At 39.2% G+C, this 20877-nt stretch overlaps 1 protein-coding gene across 7 annotated transcripts in view; it reads left to right on the top strand.

Annotated features, from left to right (window-relative positions):
* Asator (tau-tubulin kinase asator) overlaps positions 1–20877 on the top strand; it is a 500954-nt gene that overhangs the window by 125248 nt on the left and 354829 nt on the right. The gene's annotated exons all lie outside the window — the stretch shown is intronic.

Genomic DNA, 20877 nt, shown 5'->3' with positions numbered 1-20877 from the left:
AAATCAACATGTGCGACGCAGTTCACAGGTGTGGGGAAAAAGCGGTAGGAAAGAGAGAGATTCTTCATTTTCAAGGAGTATCCGTCCAAAACTTTCAAAACAATAATGGGTCATATGATGAGATGATGATTTCGTCTTTCTTTCATGTCAGAGTTAATAAAATATAAAATTCTCTACAATACAACATTAAAATTGGCTAAACGGGTAGCCCCACGAACCAGCAATACGAAAAATTCAATACAAATACGACTTCAACCGAGTGAATTTGGAACGGACCTTGTAACTATACGCTTGCGTTCCGGTGATGATAGTTCGAATTCAACCATCGGCAGTCCTGAAGAGAGTTTTTCGTTAGTTTCCCATTTTCACACCAGGCAAATTCTGAAGCTCTACCTTAATTAAAACCATAGCCTCTTCCCTTCCATGGTGTTACGAACGACCGTACTGAATTCGTATTTTTACTCTCCTTTTGTGGTGATAATCTATCGGATGACAGTTATATTTTAACTGATGCAGTGAGGGGCTTCCCAGTCGAGCTCGTAAAAGCGAGCTCAGTTCACCCGAAAGGAAGAGGGTTCGATTCCACGTCAGAAATTCGAAAAATTTAGAAATGATATTTCCATTTCTGAAGAGGTACATTTCATTGAGATTAACTCTGCCTCTACCAAAAATGAGTATCAGTTGCTAGGGGCTAAGGCGGCCGGGCACATATCTAGCCACACTATCCCATTTAATGCCAAGGTTACGAGCAGTGGAAGCCTTTATCACCCACCTCTCCAGGGCTTTCATAACCTGTATACAGATTATTTGCTGTGGTGGTGGTGGTGGTGGTTTTAAGGGGCTAAGCAACATACTTGTTAACCCCTTTTTTGATGTGAGAAATTAAACTTTTGCTTGACAGTTAATATGCGTACAGTGTTTACAAGAGGAATAACGCTAAATCTGTACCGTACTCCATTATTACAAACACAAAGGGATTGAAGATATTATCTACATCATAATTAAAGTCAAATTAATGCCCCGTTTATGAAAAAGCGAGCACGATATATTGAGACTTACTATAGTTCATACCTGGCGGTAAATTATGAGAAAGACATTACCCTATAAATGACACACAATAGAGATAAACAATCATAAAAATAAACATTTCAAGAATGGTCTATTGGAATTCGGACCCATACATTTCCCTAATGTATGTGTAGCTACAACCGTAGACAACGCTTGAAGGCACTGGGCTATCCCGTCCATCAAAAATGGGCGCATACTCTTTGAACAATGTTTTCATTCCTACCATGCAACACTTAACATTACTGTAGTCTGATAACGAACACGGGACTCCTCGTTGAGTCTCACTATATTTTAAGTTTTAATCAGAGTTCAAAAGAGGACGATTACCTTGTACTTATCCTTCAAACAATTATCACCATATTTCATGACTCTCTACTTACTTTAGATGTATGTATGTATGTATGTATGTATGTATGTATGTATGTATGTATGTATGTATGTATGTATGTATGTATGTATGTATGTATGTATGTTGGGTATTTAGTCCGAAGGCTGGTTGGATCCTCAACAGGTCCACCATTAGCTGTCATAGATGGCCTAGGTATCACTGAAGAGGTATACTAGGGAAATGAATGAGGTAGTTTCCCGTTGCTTTCCTCACTGAGCCAGAATTTGATATTGCATATCAGTCTGCCAAGTCCACTGAAATGCATGCACCAACCGACCCTTTGAGCGACATTTTCACACCATTCATAGCAGGGACTGGCTGCAGAAGGAATGGTATTACAGTACTAGTATCACTCATACCTCAGGTACCTTTCATATTGTCAAAGCCAAGGATAAGATTGAGATGGGTCAATGAAAGTAACACATTTATTCTAGCCCATACCAGAAGAGACAGTGCACTGTAAACACTACATCTTGCCAGCAAAGGCACTATTATCTCGTACTTCCACTTAAAACACCCTAGAACATAACGCATGCCATTTCATGCAAACAGATGACCGTAATATGGCTATTGTCCAAGCTTCTCCAGTTCTGAAAAGGACATTTTTTCACAGCTATTATTTTCTCAACAGTGCAGTGAAGGCAACACAGTGGCTTCACAGACATAATGCATAGTATTCTGAGATGATGGGCGTGATGTCCTTAATAACAGATTAAAATATTATACATTATATACAATTAAATCCAAATGGATTATCAAGTATGGAAAGGAAATGGACTACTCAGCATTTGTCTAAAAGTTCGCATTTCATGAGATGAAACACCCAGCGTCTCTACGTTTGACACGCATGTACATTTGACCTTACTAGGACTATAATTAGAGATTCAATTACGGAAATGTAGTAATAACTTTAAAGTTCTGATGTTCTTCCTCCTTCATGTACTTATTTCTCGGTATTGGTCCTTCAGAAGTTCTACTAACGGAGAGAGCTCTACAGCGTTTGTTCTGCATGTTTCTTCTCTCACTCCTCTCGCAATACTTTCCTTGACTGACTCGTTATCAGTCTTTCTTTAGTGTGCCATGAGCTGGTTAGAAAGGACGGACTTAGTGACAGGTGTGCATTTTAGCATTATGTGTATTTGGTAGCATTTTTCCTCCGATGAGACAGACTGGTTACTGTCCTCTATATCTTCTAATATGGACTACAATTTCATGTTTGGAATATTTTAATATATTCTCAGTCGATTAAATTGGTGCCTCCGTGGCTCAGGCGGCAGTGCGCCGGCCTCTTACAGCTGATTTCCGTGGTTCAAATCCCGGTCACTCCATGTGAGATTTGTGCTGGACAAAGCGGATGCGAGACAGGTTTTTCTCCGGGTACTCCGGTTTTTCCTGTCATCATTCATTCCAGCAACACTCTGCAATACCATTTCATTTCATCCGTCAGCCATTTGCCCCAGAGGAGTGCGACAGGCTTCGGCAGCCTGCACAATTCCAATCGTCGCCGCTAGATGGGGGCTTCATTCATTCTATTTCCTGACCCGGTCGTATGACTGGAAACAGGCTGTAGATTTTCATTTTTCAATCGATGAAATTAAGTTATTGTTTCTTTCTGGGAACTTGCTTTATATATAAAAGCCAAGCAGGTATTTATACAAATGGAGATGCATATCTCCCGTAGTCCTCCATCATTGCATTGAGTTACAGAGCTGTAGTGATGGCTCAGCGGCGCACTGGCGTCTTAGAAAGGTGTGACAATCAAATTGACGAGTCACACTGGGGCGAAACATTGATAAATTCACGACTGAAAAAACCCAAAGAGGTTGAGTAATAGAAGAAAGTTGTTTCACAGACATTATGCATACTATCTGGGATCAGGGATGCAGTGGTATCGGAACGCACCGGAACGGAGTCCGAAACCTGTCGGAAAAGGGGGGAACGCAATCCAAAATCAATTTCCCTTTTACTTGACGCAAGTTTCTTTGTTTTATAATATGTTAATGTTTTAAACCTCTCACATTATTTCAAAGGCCCATAGTGAAGAACTTCCGTATCTAATAATTAATGTGAACTGTATTTTTACCTACACTGCTTAATCAATCTGTGGAATGAAATGAAATGTCGTATGGCTTTTAGTGCCGGGATATCCCAGGACGGGTTCGGCTCGCCAGGTGCAGGTCTTTCTATTTGACTCCCGTAGGCGACTTGCGCGTCGTGATGAGGATGAAATGATGATGAAGACAATACATACACCCAGCACCCGTGCCATTGGAATTAACCAATTAAGGTTAAAATCCCCGACCCGGCCGGGAATCGAACCCGGGACCCTCTGAACCGAAGGTCAGTACGCTGACCGTTCAGCCAACGAGTCGGACAGTCTGCGGAATGTGTGATACTAATTATTATTTGAAACGTCCAGGTGTGATAGAACCTTTTATTTTCAAATTAACGGAAAACATCTTTATTGTTATTATTATTATTATTATTATTATTATTATTATTATTATTATTATTATTATTATTATTTACTACATACACTAGAAAATTATTAAGACGTATAATAACTAATTGATAATGCTAGGGTAAATATGCCTCAATATGGGAACCTGTTACAACTTACAAAACTATTTTAAATAGGTGACCACCCATTGAGTTAAGCTAACAAAGCACAATATATTCTAATCTTTTGCTATAGCTGTCGTGTGCAGGTTTCTTGCCGTTCTGATTTTACATTTTCTTCAAATAAACAGAGGTATATTGAGGCATTCAAATATTTACAACTAACACAATTATCTTCCTGTTTTAATTGGTCCAAAGCCCTTCTAAGCAACCCGTTACACGGATGTTCATATTTAATTTTGTCATTTCACGATTGAGTTTGAAACCTATTTCTGTTTCCACTACAACCCTGTCTGGGATGATTCCTTTAAATCTAAATTTTTGGCTTTGATAGAACTATAGAAAAGTGACCGAGCTTTGAGAGTTGCGAGTGACATCACTACTTATGCAGCCGGTCCCTGCGATCTGTAGCGTGAAGGTGACACTCGATTGGTGTACCTTATACTGTACTAGATTTCGACAGACATGGCGGACTATTGTGTGATCGCACATTCTGGCTCAGCGAGGGACGCAGCAGGAAACCACCTCACTAGTTTTCCCTGTTCGGCTCTTCACCGACGCTTAAACTGCCTGTGATAGCTGTTGGTGTTTCAACCAGCCTTCGGATACTGTGGCCGGGGCTTGATAGCCGAGTGGCATCGCCACGAGCTTCTCACAAAAGCAACCCCGGTTCGAATCCCAGCCAACACATGTCAAGGCATATGGGATTTTGAAATAAAATGCCGTGTCCTTGTGGTTCGGACAATATTGACGATCACGTGAAATCTGCCTTTTTGTGATTGTGACCGTTCACAACATGGCAGTTCATTGTGTTTCTCAGTGAAGTGTAATCACTATCAGGAGGAAATACAGCATCTAATATTTATTTATTTATTTAGTCTGATATAGGACACCCTAGATTTGCCATAAGACACAGAGTAATACGCAATAACAATTTTGAGGGAAGATAAAAAAGATTAATGTTTTTAAAAAATGATAGGTTACAATTAACCATGTTAAATGGCATGAACTCCATATAAATGGTGACGAAGAATCGAAACGGAGTATTTGATGAGTGAGACGACTATCTCATCTTGTAGGCTTCTCGTTAGTTTATATTTTTGTCGCCATGTGACGAAAGATTTGGGAATTGTTCCCCTCGCGCCAAAGAAAAATCCAGTCACCGTAATTTTTTTAAGGTTATACGACTCAAGAAAGAAAGGGATGGTTGGATTATAGATATCCTTTTTCTCATTGTCTACGTCAGTCGGGGGCCTCCGTGGCTCAGACGGCAGCGCGTCGGGCTCTCACCGCTGGATACCGTGGTTCAAATCCCGGTCACTCCATGTGAGATCTGTGCTGGACAAAGCGGAGGCGGGACAGGTTTTTCTCCGGGTACTCCGGTTTTCCCTGTCATCTTTCATTCCAGCTACACTCTCCATTCTCATTTCATACCATCTATCATTCATTAATAAATCACTTTGGGAGTGGCGACCCCATCGTACTAACAGCCTATATCTGCTTCATTCATTACATTCCTGACCCGGTCAATGACTGGAAAACAGGTTGTAGGTTTTCATTTTCTACGTCAGTCGGCTGAGAGGCTGAAGATTCAAAGCGTACCGTAGGATCAATAATTTCTGCTTCGTTCCTCCGTCTGTCAATCGCTATAATATCAATCCTGCGAGTGAATGAATGAGTTGCTTTCTTTATTCTGCATGTAGTCTGGTGGCGATGGATATTGTTATTATTTCAGCATGCACCACTGTTCTTTTATTAAACAAGGAATACGCTGCACGGAGAAGAAAAACATGTGATGAGTATGGAGGGTAGCGAGCCTGACTCTTACGTGAAGACCCCGGGTTCGATTCCTGACCAGGTCAGGCAGTTTTACCTGGATCTGAGGTCTGGTTCGAGGCCCACTTAGCGTACGTGAGAAGAGTTGATGATGTGATAGCGGTACCGGTCTAGATGGCCAAAATAATCGCCGAGAAGATTCGTCGCTAATTACAGTACGCGTCTCATCGGGAATCTACAGACCTTTGGGATGAACAGCGGTCGCTTGGTAGGCCAAGACTCATCCGGGCTGTAGTGTCAAAGGCTTTGTTTTGTTCCTATGGCAAGTGTGCTGTTAATGAATCATTTAAGAGAAAACACAGATGGGCAACCATCCTATCTTAACACTAATCAGTGAAAATACGGAGGAGGGCCGGCCCTTTGAAGAATGAAAGCCGGTAAGGGCGTGAAAATGACACACCCATGGCCTCTCAAACGTAATAGAGTCAGGGTCTGAAGAGAACAAGTTTTAACTAAGGTAGATCGAAGAAGATAGTAAGTGAAACAGCTAGGTGTCCCGTGGATGCCAACAAACAAACAAACAAACAAACAAACATGAAAAACAAACGAACAAACACGCTGCTCCCCGTGGAAGTATTCTATCACCCTAACCCATAAGGGGAAAAGATGAGGCCTGCTGTAGAATATGCTCAGCATGGACATCAATCGTAGAAATAACATTCGTGACAACCATATTTAAGGTCTTGGAAGTTAGCAGACACACTGAACATTCCGCAAAAACTGTTCATGAGCCTGTTATGAGTACACTTCTCCTTGTGATCTTTAGATTCTGCTTAGCCTGTTAAAGGAAAACTAAACTTCTTTTATCCTTCAAATTATCATAAAACATCTTTCGACAGGCCGAGAATCGTGCAAGAGGCAGAGATAATCAGAATGCCGGATTTTTTGTGTGGTCAAATTCACAACTGACTTAGTACTTTGACTCAGTTTACAGAAGTAATGCTAGAGGATCTAGCTGCAAGCTAGGGTAGTTAACTTTATACACACTCACTCTCACAACGACCTTGCCAAAGTCTTGGTCGTGACAAACTGCTGACTCGCGCACGTGTTTCTATGACGGCTTGAATATTAACAACACAGCGTGTTCGTGAGGAAGGAAAGGCACTGCTGTACATCATTGTTACTTCTGTGGCTTCCATCTTCCCACACAATGCGCGCGAGAATTTCTACTTTGACTATATATATTGAACCCTTTAGGTCCATATTGAGGGATACTTACCTTCCTTACCTATCAGCAAAGCTCATGAGATCTGTCTCTTGGGTCGTTTCGGGTTCTTCGTCACTTGCTGAGGTAAAGGTAGGGTTCATTAATTCTAATCTATCTACTGGAATGAAAGGTCTATTTAAAGGATTCCTATTTATTCAGGAAAATTCTGAAGTAATTTACTATGTCAACGGTGTCATAGTCAATTGTGTCCACTGGACACCACAATCATTTTACATAAATGTCAGAACACTGGTGTGAGACTTTAACGTAACTGCCTGATGGGCAATCGTACTAGAAACCATTATCTCAATTATTAATCATTTAAGAAAGGAAAGTCTGGAAGTCCTTAAATTCGGCTTCCATGTGAGACCACATGTACCATCATAGTGATTCGTTATGGTCCAGCCCTCGTAACACGAACTCTGGACTCTGAGTATAATTAAGGCCGTCCAATCGGTGTGTGCCACACAGTGGTTCTACGGCATGGACCCTTAATTGAATCGATGTGACCTGCGTCTATGTCATGGACCGACATCTAATCTTCTAAGTTACTTTAAAGTCATTGTGGATGATGACCGCAAGGAAATGATGCTACAATGGCATATGGCCCTAATCTAAGTCACTGAGGTTGATGACCCCCTGACCATCCAAGTTTCTAGGCTGAAGGCTAAACACAATTAAGTTACATCGGTTGATGACCAAAGTTCCACTTTACTATCCCCAGCACATTCACTGCTCAATCAATCAAAGTTCAATAATTACAACAACAACAATGCTCACAAACTTTGTGGCAGAAAAATCCATTTCCTTCGGATATGTCCCCTTTATCTTTACTTTATTTTTTAATATTCCCCAGACAACAAATTAAAATTTCCAGAATGCACCTCCAAGTTATTCGCTTGATTAAAGTTATTTCAAAATGCGGTTTCACTGAATTTAATAATTTAATAAATTTAAATGATTTATCGAAATGTTAAAGAACAGTAAATTTTATCTCCGCGGACTCTGGTTTCTTCACAACTTTCTAGGCAGCTGTGATGTGAATTCAATATTGCGATGTTTATCTGGCTGGAAAAGAATTTGTTACATCATTCATGTCCAGCTATATATCTCGTATCGTGATATCACACTTTAAAAATCTAATCTAATCCTAACCGTTATTAACACTTGGATATCCTAATAATCTACGTACAAACCAAACAACTCGCCATATAATTACGATGTCATATCTCGTCATCACTGAATTTTGCACACCCCTCGCAGACAAACCGATCAATCACGACCATCGCTCTATATTTTGGACAACCCTGAAATTGGGTTACTCTGTTCCTTATACTCAAAGTTCATGGTTTCCAATGTTCATTACGTCCCCAATTACAGTATTTCACAATACTTAGATCATTACCGGCTATGAATTTTCAACTAAATCCAGCATTTTAACGTTTTCCTGGCCGAGAATACAGTCTCAATACCAAGCCTGTCCCGTTAGATAGCTGAGGTGTCTCACCCCCCCTCGCTCGCTTGGCAGTTACAGGAACCACCTGGTTTATTCACAGTTGACTGACTTCTCAAAATGTTCCCTTTAAACTCTGCCGACATAATTAAACAAATACGATATTCTAACCAACAAAATGCACAGATTATGCTTCAAGATGCCCACACTAATTATACGCGTCGCCAATTATACCGCTATGGATTTCTATGAATTTCTTTCCATTCTCAACATTATAAAATATTCCTCGGGTTATCATATCCCGGCTTCAATGACAGGACTCTAACCTGATTCGCACATCTCATCTCAACTCATATAAAACACTCCTCGGGCTTCCGTATCCCGGCTTCAATGACAGGTCCAACCTGATTCACAAAACTAACCTCTGTTTCCCAGCTCCACAATTATCATCGACAAAGAACTGGAATAAAATCCTCACTAGAAATACCGACGTATAATATCGCACAATGCATTAATCATGAATAACTTCGCACAAATGATATCGTATTTAATAACTTGATTTTTACGAGAAATGACTGAAACATTCTACTAGATCTTTTATTTGTCAGTCAGACACAGTTTAAAATGGGCATTAAATAAAAACGTTTCTCTCCGTGACCAAATTCATCCCCTAGGTTCTCACCCGACAGCGCGCTTCCACTCGATTGAAAATGAGTAACCATGGATTATTATTATTAACGTCAAATTGCAGACAGAAGAATTTTACATCGAATGAACATCTTACTTCGACATCACAAAATACAGGCAGTACACTCACACGGATGACGATCTACATTGGACGTGATATCACTCCGGAATCCTATTCAATAACTTTTTACAACATTATACGGCCCTCGCAAAACTTCAAAATTATTTTATCCAAGTGGAAAATAAAACAAATGACTCTTTTAGTCGTACTCTCACATTTACAAAACTTAGTAGGGGTGACCACTGCGTCGTATATCCCCATGCAAAATACACTTTTAGAAATCACGAAACGAGATATAAGAGGTAGTAAGATGGAAAGTCACATTACCTTATGTAGTCACACCATTGTTCGTCATAGGGCTCACCTGCGACCCTGGCATTTTATTTAGCCATTTTTACATTCATGGCTGTACATATCATTGTGTTTCTTCAGGTTTCCTGGAATAAAGCATAAAAAAAAAGAAAATACCCTTCACTTGATTGCTTGAACGCGCACGATGGATTATAATTACTCCCGCACACGAATTACTTAATCACATTAGAATATTTCAGTACTTTGACCGTCCTATCTGATACACTTATTTCTCTCAAGAAAACTATCTCCCCATGGAGTCAAGACTTAGCCACACTGGCTAAAATCTGCAGTTGAACTCAGTTTACTTTCGTTGATTTGATTTCGCAGAGCAGCTCAACAATTTCGTCCGCTTTGTATCACAAATGCCGGAGAAGGAAGCTTCGTCATGGCGTCCCTTCATATTTATAGCAGTTACCCCCTCTCTTCGGATCTCTCCCTTTGCTGCCAAGAAAAATTTTATAAATTTTCTGACTTACCTAAACTGTAATTTCAAGAGTTTTGAAAGTGACTACATGCTTGTTACATTTCTGGCGGTAGTGTTCATGGACATTTAAAAATTTTACGGGTTCGATTTGTGAGATGATTGACCTCCTTTGATAGGCACTATATTTTTTTGACTTGGCGTGGTCACGCCGTGTACACGCGCTTTGAAATAGTTCATAAAAATTACTTGAGATTCTTCCGCCGTCGACACGTGTGGTTGACGTCACGTACCCCAGAGCGTGGGACCGAAGGTAATCACCCTCTCGTCACGTGTCAAATCCATGCTATCAAGAATCCAACTTTTAATTTAATTGTTATATAATGCATAATGTTCTTAGGGCACAAAGGTCATGGGTTCATAATGTTTTATAACTGTTAGGTACTTCAGTCTGCCGAAACTAATTTTGAGTAACAAATTTATAGACTGCCTGAAAAAAAAGAAAGTAATATGGTAACAGTATGTTTATTTATTTATTTATTTATTTATTTACTTATTTATTTATTTATTCTGCACCATCAACAAAGATCACTCTCCAATTACAGGTGGTTTACATAGTCTACTTTCTCAATGTATGATACAAAACAATACAAAACTGTGTACCGTAATATAGACATGAAAACAAACCAAACTAATACATTAACACTGGGAAACTGTTTATAACAATTCTCTAGAGTACAGGCAAAAATACTTGAAAACGAAGCAACAGTATACTATTATTACCATATGTTTTTCCTTTTCAGTCCGACTCGTTTGCTGCATGGTCAGCGTACCACCCTTCGGTTCAGAGAGTCTCGGGTTTGATTCCCGGCCGGCTCCGATATTTTAATTGCTTTTGATTAATTCTTCTGGCTCGGGGACTGGGTGTTTGTGTAAACCCAACACTCTCCCCCTCATTCAGACAACACACCACACTACCAACCACCACAGAAATACGCAATATACATTACATCCCTCCATATAGGGTTGGTGTCAGGAAGAACATCCGACCGTAAAACAGGGACAAGGCCAACTGTTCGACGCAGTTCGCACCCGCGACCTCACTGGTGTGGAAAAAAGCGGTAGAAAAAGAATTATTTTTCAGGTAGTTTATAAATTTATTACTCAAAATTATTTTCGGAAGACTGAAGAACCTAACAGTTCAAAATTAACTGAGTCGAAACTGAACAGAAACGGCTTCAGATATTATTTAAAAAAATGGCTGTAAGTCGTGATTTAAATTAGATCGTATGGGGTTAAGACTGAAAGCTTCGCACTGCAATAACAAACTCTCCTCCTTCCTAAAGATGAGACCCGTACCCTCACCGCGATATTCATATCATGATATGAACGTTTATAAACTCATTTCCAGGAAATGACGCGTGCAACCATTATCATGTAATTAAATCGGAAATACATTCCAGTGATTATTTATGTAATTCACTTGTGATTTTATGAATTAATTTTATATTCGTACGTAACGCTAGTGTATTTATGAAGTCATTACTCCAATGTATAGGGTCGACGGTGCATTTTGAATAGGCCATCTTGGCCATGGGAAGCCCTGTTTGAATCTTATAACCTTAAAATGATGATATTGATGGCTGTTGTTTAAAGGGCGTAACATTTAGGTCATCGGCCCATAACCTTAAAATTGTTCACGATTTTGAGAAGTGATAGGCCCCTAATATATTATATATGTCTTATTATCCGGAAAAATACATAATTTTCCAATTTATCTTGGTAGTAGAGAAGATGGCGACTCAGAAACATCTGATAATGCACTGAGAAACTTTGACGATTCTATTTATACCTGGCGGCCCCCGATCTACGGGTAATGAGCTTCTCTCTTACCTGAAGGCCCGGGCTCGACTTCCGGACGGGTCTGCGACTCTTTACCTGGATCTGAGGGTTGATTCAAGGTCAGCTCAATCTATGCTAGAGCAATAGGGATGTACTGAAACACTACCTACAGATATCTCAGGAGTAAAAGACAGTGTGCGCTTTTCGTTCTTCATTCGTTTGTTTTGTTAATGGGATTTTTCCGTATACCGACAAAGTTGTGCGCTGCTTAATTTCTAATACAAAATAACAAGTACAGAGAAACGAGGAAAAACTGCAATCCATGAATATCGCTGCGTTTCAATCTGCTAAAGTAAACGTTATTAATAGAGGAACAGTGGTTGCATGCGATTTACAGGGAGAACTTAACAGTTTGACCCACAATATCAAGGATTGGTCGACCTCGTCTTGTACTATAAAAATACTGTATTGGATTGTATAGAACATTTTATAAAATCAATGAACTTCTGTATCCTGCGAATCACAGACTGGCATATATAATTTACGACTGGAACATCGTCTAGTTAAAACTTTTTTAAACGAAAATATCATCAATTCCAGGTATTAAATGTGTATTTCTTTAATGAACTGCAACACGGTCTTGTAACTCGTAAATATTTGAAGGAAAATTACATTCAGATCGACTAACAGAAACTACTGTTACTTCAGTCCCACCTATATCGTGCTTTGTGTACGATTCTAACCTAAGGTAAGGTAAGGGTGTATTCTGCCCGAAGGCAGGTCCGAACCTCCGCAGAGATGTCCTGAGCCGGAGTTTACGTACGGTAGGGTGGCCAGTTCCTTTCCGCTCCTCCATTCCCTTACCCCCACCAACAGCGCGTGGCAACCCATCCAAATTCTGACCACGCCCAATGTTGCTTAACTTCGGAGATCTCACGGGATCCGGTGTTTCAACACGGCTACGGCCGTTGGCATATTCTAACCTAAAGAAAAAAATAATAAAATTCAGTCATATTTTTCAAAAGCCTATTTGCGCCGAAAAAGTAAAAGTTTAACAAAGTCACTTTAAAAAAGTTGCTATAATGTATACTTCGCATTATATCGACTCTTGCTTCTGTCCGCTTCTTTCCGCCTCTATTCTTCAACTCTGCTTTTAAATCAGAGGATGACAACTCCATTTTCTATATAAAAGAGAAGTTTCAGTTTGACGACAATTAGTTCTGAAATACTTCATATAAATAATACAAAGGAGACACGGGCACGGATCAGCCATTATGCACACGCTGAGTAGCGGACAAATTTGGGGTAACATTCCTATTCAGGAGCTATTTGACAGTGAGGGAGTGGCCCTGGTATAGAAAGCAAAAAACAACGGCCGAGAGGATCCATGCGCTGACTGAGCGTCACTTCATAATCTGCAGGCCTTGGAACGGAGCAGAGGTCGCTTGGCAGACCGAGACCCATCCCATGAGCATTGTACCGCCATGAAGTTACAATCGGGGTGCGAAGACGAATTTTATCCTCCAGGATTGTCAGTGGATGTAAGTCTTTTATAACACTAAAATACTTCAGTGAAAAGGTAGGAATCTAAAATATCTTAAATAACTTAGCACTTGTATAAATAATCGCTTACGGAGTAAGTGGCTGCGTGGTTTGGACCACGTAATTGCCAGTTTGCATTCGGGAGATAATGGGTTCGAACTCCACTCTCAGCAACTCCGATGATGATTTTCCATGGTTTCCTAGTTTCACACCAGGCAGGGTTGTACCGTAATTAAGACCACGGTCGCTTCATTCCCATTGCTAGCCCTTTCATACCCCATTGTCGGTCGCCATAAGACCTATGTGTGTCGGTGCGACGTAAAGCAAATTGTAAAAATAAAAAATCTCTTTCCGTGGCATAATTTAAAGCGAAATAATCGTATGACAAAGGGTTAAGGGGTTTGTTGATTTCTCACATAGGCCATATGTGTAAAAATAGGCCTATGCGTATTACAGCATAGCTATGATTGTTATTACCTGTTGTCAGTTCAGTAGTTAACTACAAATTTAATGTTAATTATTGTGCCATTATGGTGGAGCTTCATTCGGAAAACTAAAGGTACGTCCATACTGACCAAATACAGTATAATCGGACCTAGGTTCCTCAGCCAAGACAGACAATTCTAATTAATTGTTTTCATGATCAACAACATGATCAACGAGTTGGCCGTGCGGTTAGAGGCCCGCGGCTGTGAGCTTGCATCCGGGAGACAGTGGGTTCGAATCTCACTGTCGGCAGCCCTGAATATGGTTTTCCGTGGTTTCCCATTTTCTCACCAGGAAAATGCTGGGGCTGTACCTTAATTAAGGTCACGGCCGCTTCCCTCCAACTCCTAGGCCTTTCCCATCGTCGCCATGAGACCTATTTGTGTCGGTGCGACGTAAAGCCACCAGTAAAAAAAAAAAAAAAAAAAAAAAAAAAAAAAAAAAAAAAAAAAAAAAAAAAGGGGTTCCGTAATATACTAGTATACAGTACGTCTCCCTTTTCCGAAGTCTTCCCAGCCCAAATTTTATAACATTTTTGTAACGCTACTCTGTTGTCGGAAATCACCCAGAACAAATCGAGCTGCTTTTCTTAGGATTTTTTCCAGTTCTTCAATCAAGTAATCCTGGTGAGGGTCCCATACACTGGAACCATACTCTAGTTGGGGTCTTACCAGAGAATTATATGCCCTCTCCTTTACATCCTTACTACAACTCCTAAATACAACCCTTATAACCATGCGCGGAGATATGTACCCTTTATTTACAATCCCATTTATGTGATTACCCCAATGAAGATATTTCCTTATATTAACACCTAGTTACTTACAATGATCCAAATAAGGAACTTTCACCTCTGCCATTCCACTCTATACCGTCAGAAAGTTGATTTGAAACAGAATATCAATTTACTTTTCACTCGCGTTTCATGATCCGAACTTACTTTGTCGTCTTTAACGTAGGAGACGTCATTAACTTTACGATAGCGAAAGCATCCGTAATCGTGACACCGTTACTCTCACTGTTCGAGGAGTGATTTCAGAATGGCTCTCAATTTGAGAAAATTGAGTGGCGACCAGGGTGTCCCTTACTGTGTCTGGCATTTCTTAACCTTACTTGCATTAAGCTCCTTACTTTCATCTCTTCTATTTGATGTCCCTTGTTCAACTCTGGTTCTCTTCCGATTCAGATGGTATTAGGTTTCACATTTTCATGTTTTGCTGATAATAATAACCTTATTTATTCGACGAGTCGGACCTCTTTGTATATATGTCTCTTCTGATAAGATTGAAGAGGGAATGGCTATCTAGATGTAATTCCCCCAAAATAATAATCATAGTCAGCGGACATAATCAACGCCCAAAAAATAAAGAAAACGGCAGTGAACCACTCGTAACAACAGCAACAAGGAATACCAGCAAGCTTGTAGTTTTGCGTAGCTGTTGTTATCGTAGTCATAGCCAATGATAACAACAAACACTTTTGTTACGTTCCTCATTAGGTGTTCGGATAGATAACGCTTACAGTGCATTTTTTGAGATGAAAAGCGCTTTACTGGAATTCATGGTTAAGTTTACAATGTAAGTGTTCATTCTGAAGTCTGGGTGGATCTCAGACTCCACCGTCATACTACACAAATAGCCTGGGTGTCACTGAAGAACCGTACTAGGGAAATGTGCAGTGACGTAGTTTGCCTTTGCTTTCTTCACTGAATCAGAAGGTTCTCTTACACATCTATCAAGAGCCTACTGAAATGCAAACATCTACCAACCCCATGATCAACACTATCACATCATTCACAACAGGGAGTGGCTGCGTAAAGAATGATGCTGGTACTGAAGCCTTGCTCATACCTCAGACACTTTCATATTGTCAAAGCCAAAGATGAGACTGAGACAGATCAGTGAAAGAAACTAATTTGTTATAACCCATACCAGAAGATAAAGTGCACTGTAAACACTATGTATCACCAGAAATGGATGTGGGATTAAGTTTACAATAGTTTAAAAAATTCATTCAACACTGTTTTCGTAAGTAGAACAGATCTCTTGGTAAGATATCATGAATTATCCTCTCGAAGGTTTTCATATTTCTCCTAACCAGATACCTGTACGATAATTCCAAAAAAATCATTAGCAATAACATTGATTATATAATTAAATTTTTCCTCTTTCAATAAACTCGTCTGAAAAAGTAATTAATATTAGCTATTGTACGAAATGTGGAAGAATTATTTTTAAATATGCCTACAACTATAGGAAATAAGAACTATAGAACAACTTGGGATGATGAGAGATCCCTTAATTCTAGTGATAATCAAAGAGGAACTTGCTTTTGATCTCAGTGTCCCGCACTGTCACACCCACATCACGGTGTATTTAGGAGTCTGAAAGCGCTCCAGACGACGTGCCGCAAGTAGGCCAGTGTAGATGAGGCACGGAAATGATATGAATCACAGGACCTAGTTTCCTCGCAGGTAGAATAATGTGGCTCATGGCCAGGTTGTACTTCAATCACTAACCTACATCAGCAGAGTAAGACTCTTGTTTGCTCTAATATCCATCACACGTTAAATACCTGTAGCTCCCAAACACGAGAGGATGGTCAGAAGCTGAAATCCACATTGTCTTTTGTGTTTTTGTTTCTACTATTCATCCCCTTTTCATGCAACGGAAATACCATGTTTAAATAATCACACTTTAAATTAACTTTGTGCCTTTACGAAATTAAACCTTCAGATCGAATTTGATCAAAAAATATGAATGTAGAGCTCAGGCGACTTTGAGTTCACAGTAGGGCACTTAGTCTACAGAAGAAATGGCTTCATGTTTCACGACCAGAGCATTGATTTATCATTTCAAAAAGAAAACACCGGAAGCTGTAACTAGGAATAATAATAATAATAATAATAATAATAATAATAATAATAATAATAATAATAATAATAATAATAATAATAATAATAATATGGCTTCAGGAACCCGCCTGGAAAATCAGTTACGGGAAAAATCTAAATAGCATAGTGTTCCTAAACAACAACTCGGAAATGAATTAAGTATTTTCTCAATAAATTAAAAATAATACAACCACGATTCCAAAAAATACATTGGAAAAATGAAATAAATCAGAAATGAAAAAAGCGCTTGATATAAAAGGAAAAGAGACATGGGAGACCACTAAAAATATACGGGTGGGTCAGGGGAGGGATTAGGGTGACCTCACCCGGCGGAAATCTGACTTCATGTGAAATGAAATACATGTTAAGTAATTATTTAAAAGTGGCCGGTGGTAACTACAAAGATAAATCGCATCATACTGATCAACTCTCACGTCAATAAATAAAAAATGAAATAAAAAATGATCTTTACGGCTGTTAAGTTGATATTATTTATCGTGAACTAACTTATCTAGCTGAGCACCTGACACCTCAGATGGCTGAGTATAGCCCGAGCATAATATTGTTTCAATACATTGGGTAATTTACACAATTTGTACATCATGAAACTTTTGTTCTAATTGCCACAAGTCTAGCGCAAAGTACAATTATGTTGGGCATAAGATTCTCTGTTCAATGATACAGACATCATGGGTCTGGATTTACATTTAGAAGACGATATGAAGCAAATCGAGAAATGTTCACATCTTCGACCTCGCATAACCATGACCCCAACGGTTGTAGGGCGATCGTTGTGGTATCACCATCTCTGGCTCAGAAAGAGATTTATAATGTGGTGTCGGAATTTTAGACAGGCAAATCGTCCATTTTTCAACAATTTCATGCGAAATTTCAGTGTTTGCAGACACTTATTCACAAACTGTACTTGAACTCGCTATAAGTCACTTTTATTTGTTAGCCAGTTTATTTGCGAACAAGGCGAGACTATAATATTTTAAATCGGTCCACACGTTCACTCGCTAAGGTGCTCCAAATTGTAGCGAGTACGTGCAATCGAGCGCTTAATGCACGAGGCCCCAGTAGGGATAGGTTGCATCATTACGGCGCTAAATTTTTTGTTGTGACAGCTGAGGCCTTGAGTTACCCTGCGATATTGGAGTATAGAATGTAGGCGTTATATGTTATAGTTTGTCTTTTTGTAACGCCAGCTTTCCGTGCATGCTGCTATGTGAGAATATGAGAACTTATCATGTACGAATGATGGAATTTAGATCGAAAGAGGTCAAAATACGTAATTCATGAAAGCAGAAAGGTAAGGAGAATCTGTGCTATATTTACTGGGAGTGAATGAGTGAGTGGAATCCAAAAGTCGAAACTGCACACAAAATATGTATTCTTATTTGTCGACGATATAATAATCCCGAACCATTCATTTCAACGAACATTCCTCCAGCTTGGATGTAGAATTTGTTCTAGATAATACAAGCTTGTGTCACTTTATTTCCACTAAAAGTTTATTCTTCGGTAACTCTGAATTGCTTCGCCAAGAACAGAGTGTTAAGAGCAACTAACTTTCACATGTAACGAGCAAAACAACATTAAATAACAGTATGCAGAGACAGAACCCTGAGTATTAGTTTCTTCCAAGAAAACATCTGTCTTAACTTCTCTAATAGTGACAACTAGGACAACTTAAAACATCCCTCCTCAAGTTTATGACTCAAGTACTGTACAAAAAGCATAAGTAAGTTGCGTCTTAAGAAATAAATGAAAAGACTGGTGGATATATTCGTCGATGAGGCTGTGACGGGATTAAAACTATAACTTTAAAGTTACGGCGCGAGAAGAGTGAAGTCATACGAAGACTTGCGGTGCAATAATATATCGATATGTGTAATACTCTATAAACTGTCAAGTTGATATCTGCCTGTCTACGTCGCAATTAATTTCAATGAGATCTTGTTTACAAGTGCGGGTACTATGGTTTGATTAGGATTGATTCACTGTTTCCTCTGTTACAGTCAATATAATAACTTCGCATTTTCAGCTGGAAACAATGAAATATATTTTTAAATCGAATGGACGGGTGGTCAGTTAAAAAATGAAAAACATATGCTTGTTAGAAGAAAATATAACCTAACATTAATCACATAAGCATGTTACATATTTAATAATTGAGCTACGTATCATCGCGTTGTATTAAATGTAGAACGTAAAAAAGAGAAAGTGGAGTAAGCGGATCAGATTGGGCAGTAGAGACTCTGAAATATAAGTACATCATCTTAAATGATGTCTTAAATGGCAGTAAAAAGGACCATAAAGGTAAATATTACTCAATGATCGAATAGAATCTCCCGCACAGTGGAATACTCAACGACTCGGCAATCACTCGAATGTGATTCAGTCAATGAAATTTCAGAAATCGCCTTTATCGTATCAATGTAGTGGACACACCCTACTGTACACGTGATGGCCAGTCGATTAAGTACCTAAATCATCTGGTTTTTTTCAATGTGCTCATTATCACAAACTACAAAATGTGTTGATTACATCTCTGATCCACGCCAAGCAACAGTTACCATCCTGCATCAGTACATTACTGGCGACTAAAGGTAAAGTGTATACAATTACTGTATTAGGAACTATTTAACAGAATCTCGCCTACATATTTGAATTATTTTATATGAATAGTTATGTAATTATAATGTGAAATGTGCCATAACTATGCATTTAAAAATATATAATCCAGTCTATGGCAATGAATTGTAAGGAACTGTAATGAATTGTACAGTTTAAACTAGCATTATGTAGTATCCTGATGGCTGTTTGGTAGGATACTGACCTAAAGCCACATAAATTTTTTAAAAATGGCGGTAATGGCGCAACACTGTGATACGGAAAATCTATTTATAACCCTTAATTAGTTCTATAAAAATGTCCATACAAGCATATACTCTATTTATAATTTTAAAAAACTAGAAAATACGTTTGTGGTATTACGTGGCAGTTGGTAGCCGAAATCACAGCCACGGGACCTACAGTTTTACGTAAAATCTGCTCCACGGGATCGCGGAGTTGAAAAATCTCATATTGATTGCCTGATATTGGAACCACAGCCGCCTTGATAAGAAGATAGTGATTACTCCACTCAGCTATCACGCCTCCTTCCATGAGGTTATCTTCAATAAATAAAGCTGGGACAACCTCAGGGGTGCAATGGTTGGTCGCCGTTGTCCTTCTCTTCATAAGACAGCAGGTTCGATCCCAGCTGCCGTCGGCAACATTTCAAGTTCAAAGGTGCCAACAAGCCTTTGGCATCCAGCACGTATTATTATTATTATTATTATTATTATTATTATTATTATTATTATTATTATTATTATTATTATTATTATTATTATTGAAAATGAAAATCCACAGCCTGTTTCCAGTCATTCGACCGGGTCAGGAATGGAATGAATGAAGCCCCTATCTAGCGGCGAGGGTAGGAATTGTGCCGGCTACCGAAGCCTATCGCACTCCCCTGGGGCAATGATTAATTAATTACAAATGAAATGAAATGAAATGAAATGAAATGAAATGATATTGTAGGGTGCTGCTGGAATGAAATATGACAGGGAAAACCGGAGTACCCGGAGAAAAATTCATCCTGCCTCCGCTTTGTTCAGCACAAATCTCACATGGAGCGATCGGGATTGGAACCACGGAACCCAGCGGTGGGAGGCCAGCGCGCTGCCGTCTGAGCCACGGAGGCTTACATTATTATTATTATTATTATTATTATTATTATTATTATTATTATTATTATCATAGCACTTATGTTTAACCGAGATTCAACTCATTAACTTAGAAATGGGACAACAGTCAACTAATTCCAAATACCAGGTATCTGTTAAGACTAAACGAATATAATAATAATAATAATAAAATAATAATAATAATAATAATAATATAATGTGTCGCCTCCGAGGAGTCCTGATATGTCCTTCGAGTTTGACCTCCATGCATGAACCGCGCGTC

The sequence above is a fragment of the Anabrus simplex genome, chromosome 1 (assembly GCF_040414725.1).
Source record: "Anabrus simplex isolate iqAnaSimp1 chromosome 1, ASM4041472v1, whole genome shotgun sequence".
Lineage (NCBI taxonomy): Eukaryota > Metazoa > Arthropoda > Insecta > Orthoptera > Tettigoniidae > Anabrus > Anabrus simplex.
Note: the sequence above shows the minus strand (reverse complement) of the source record. Positions and strands in the feature narration are given on the sequence as shown.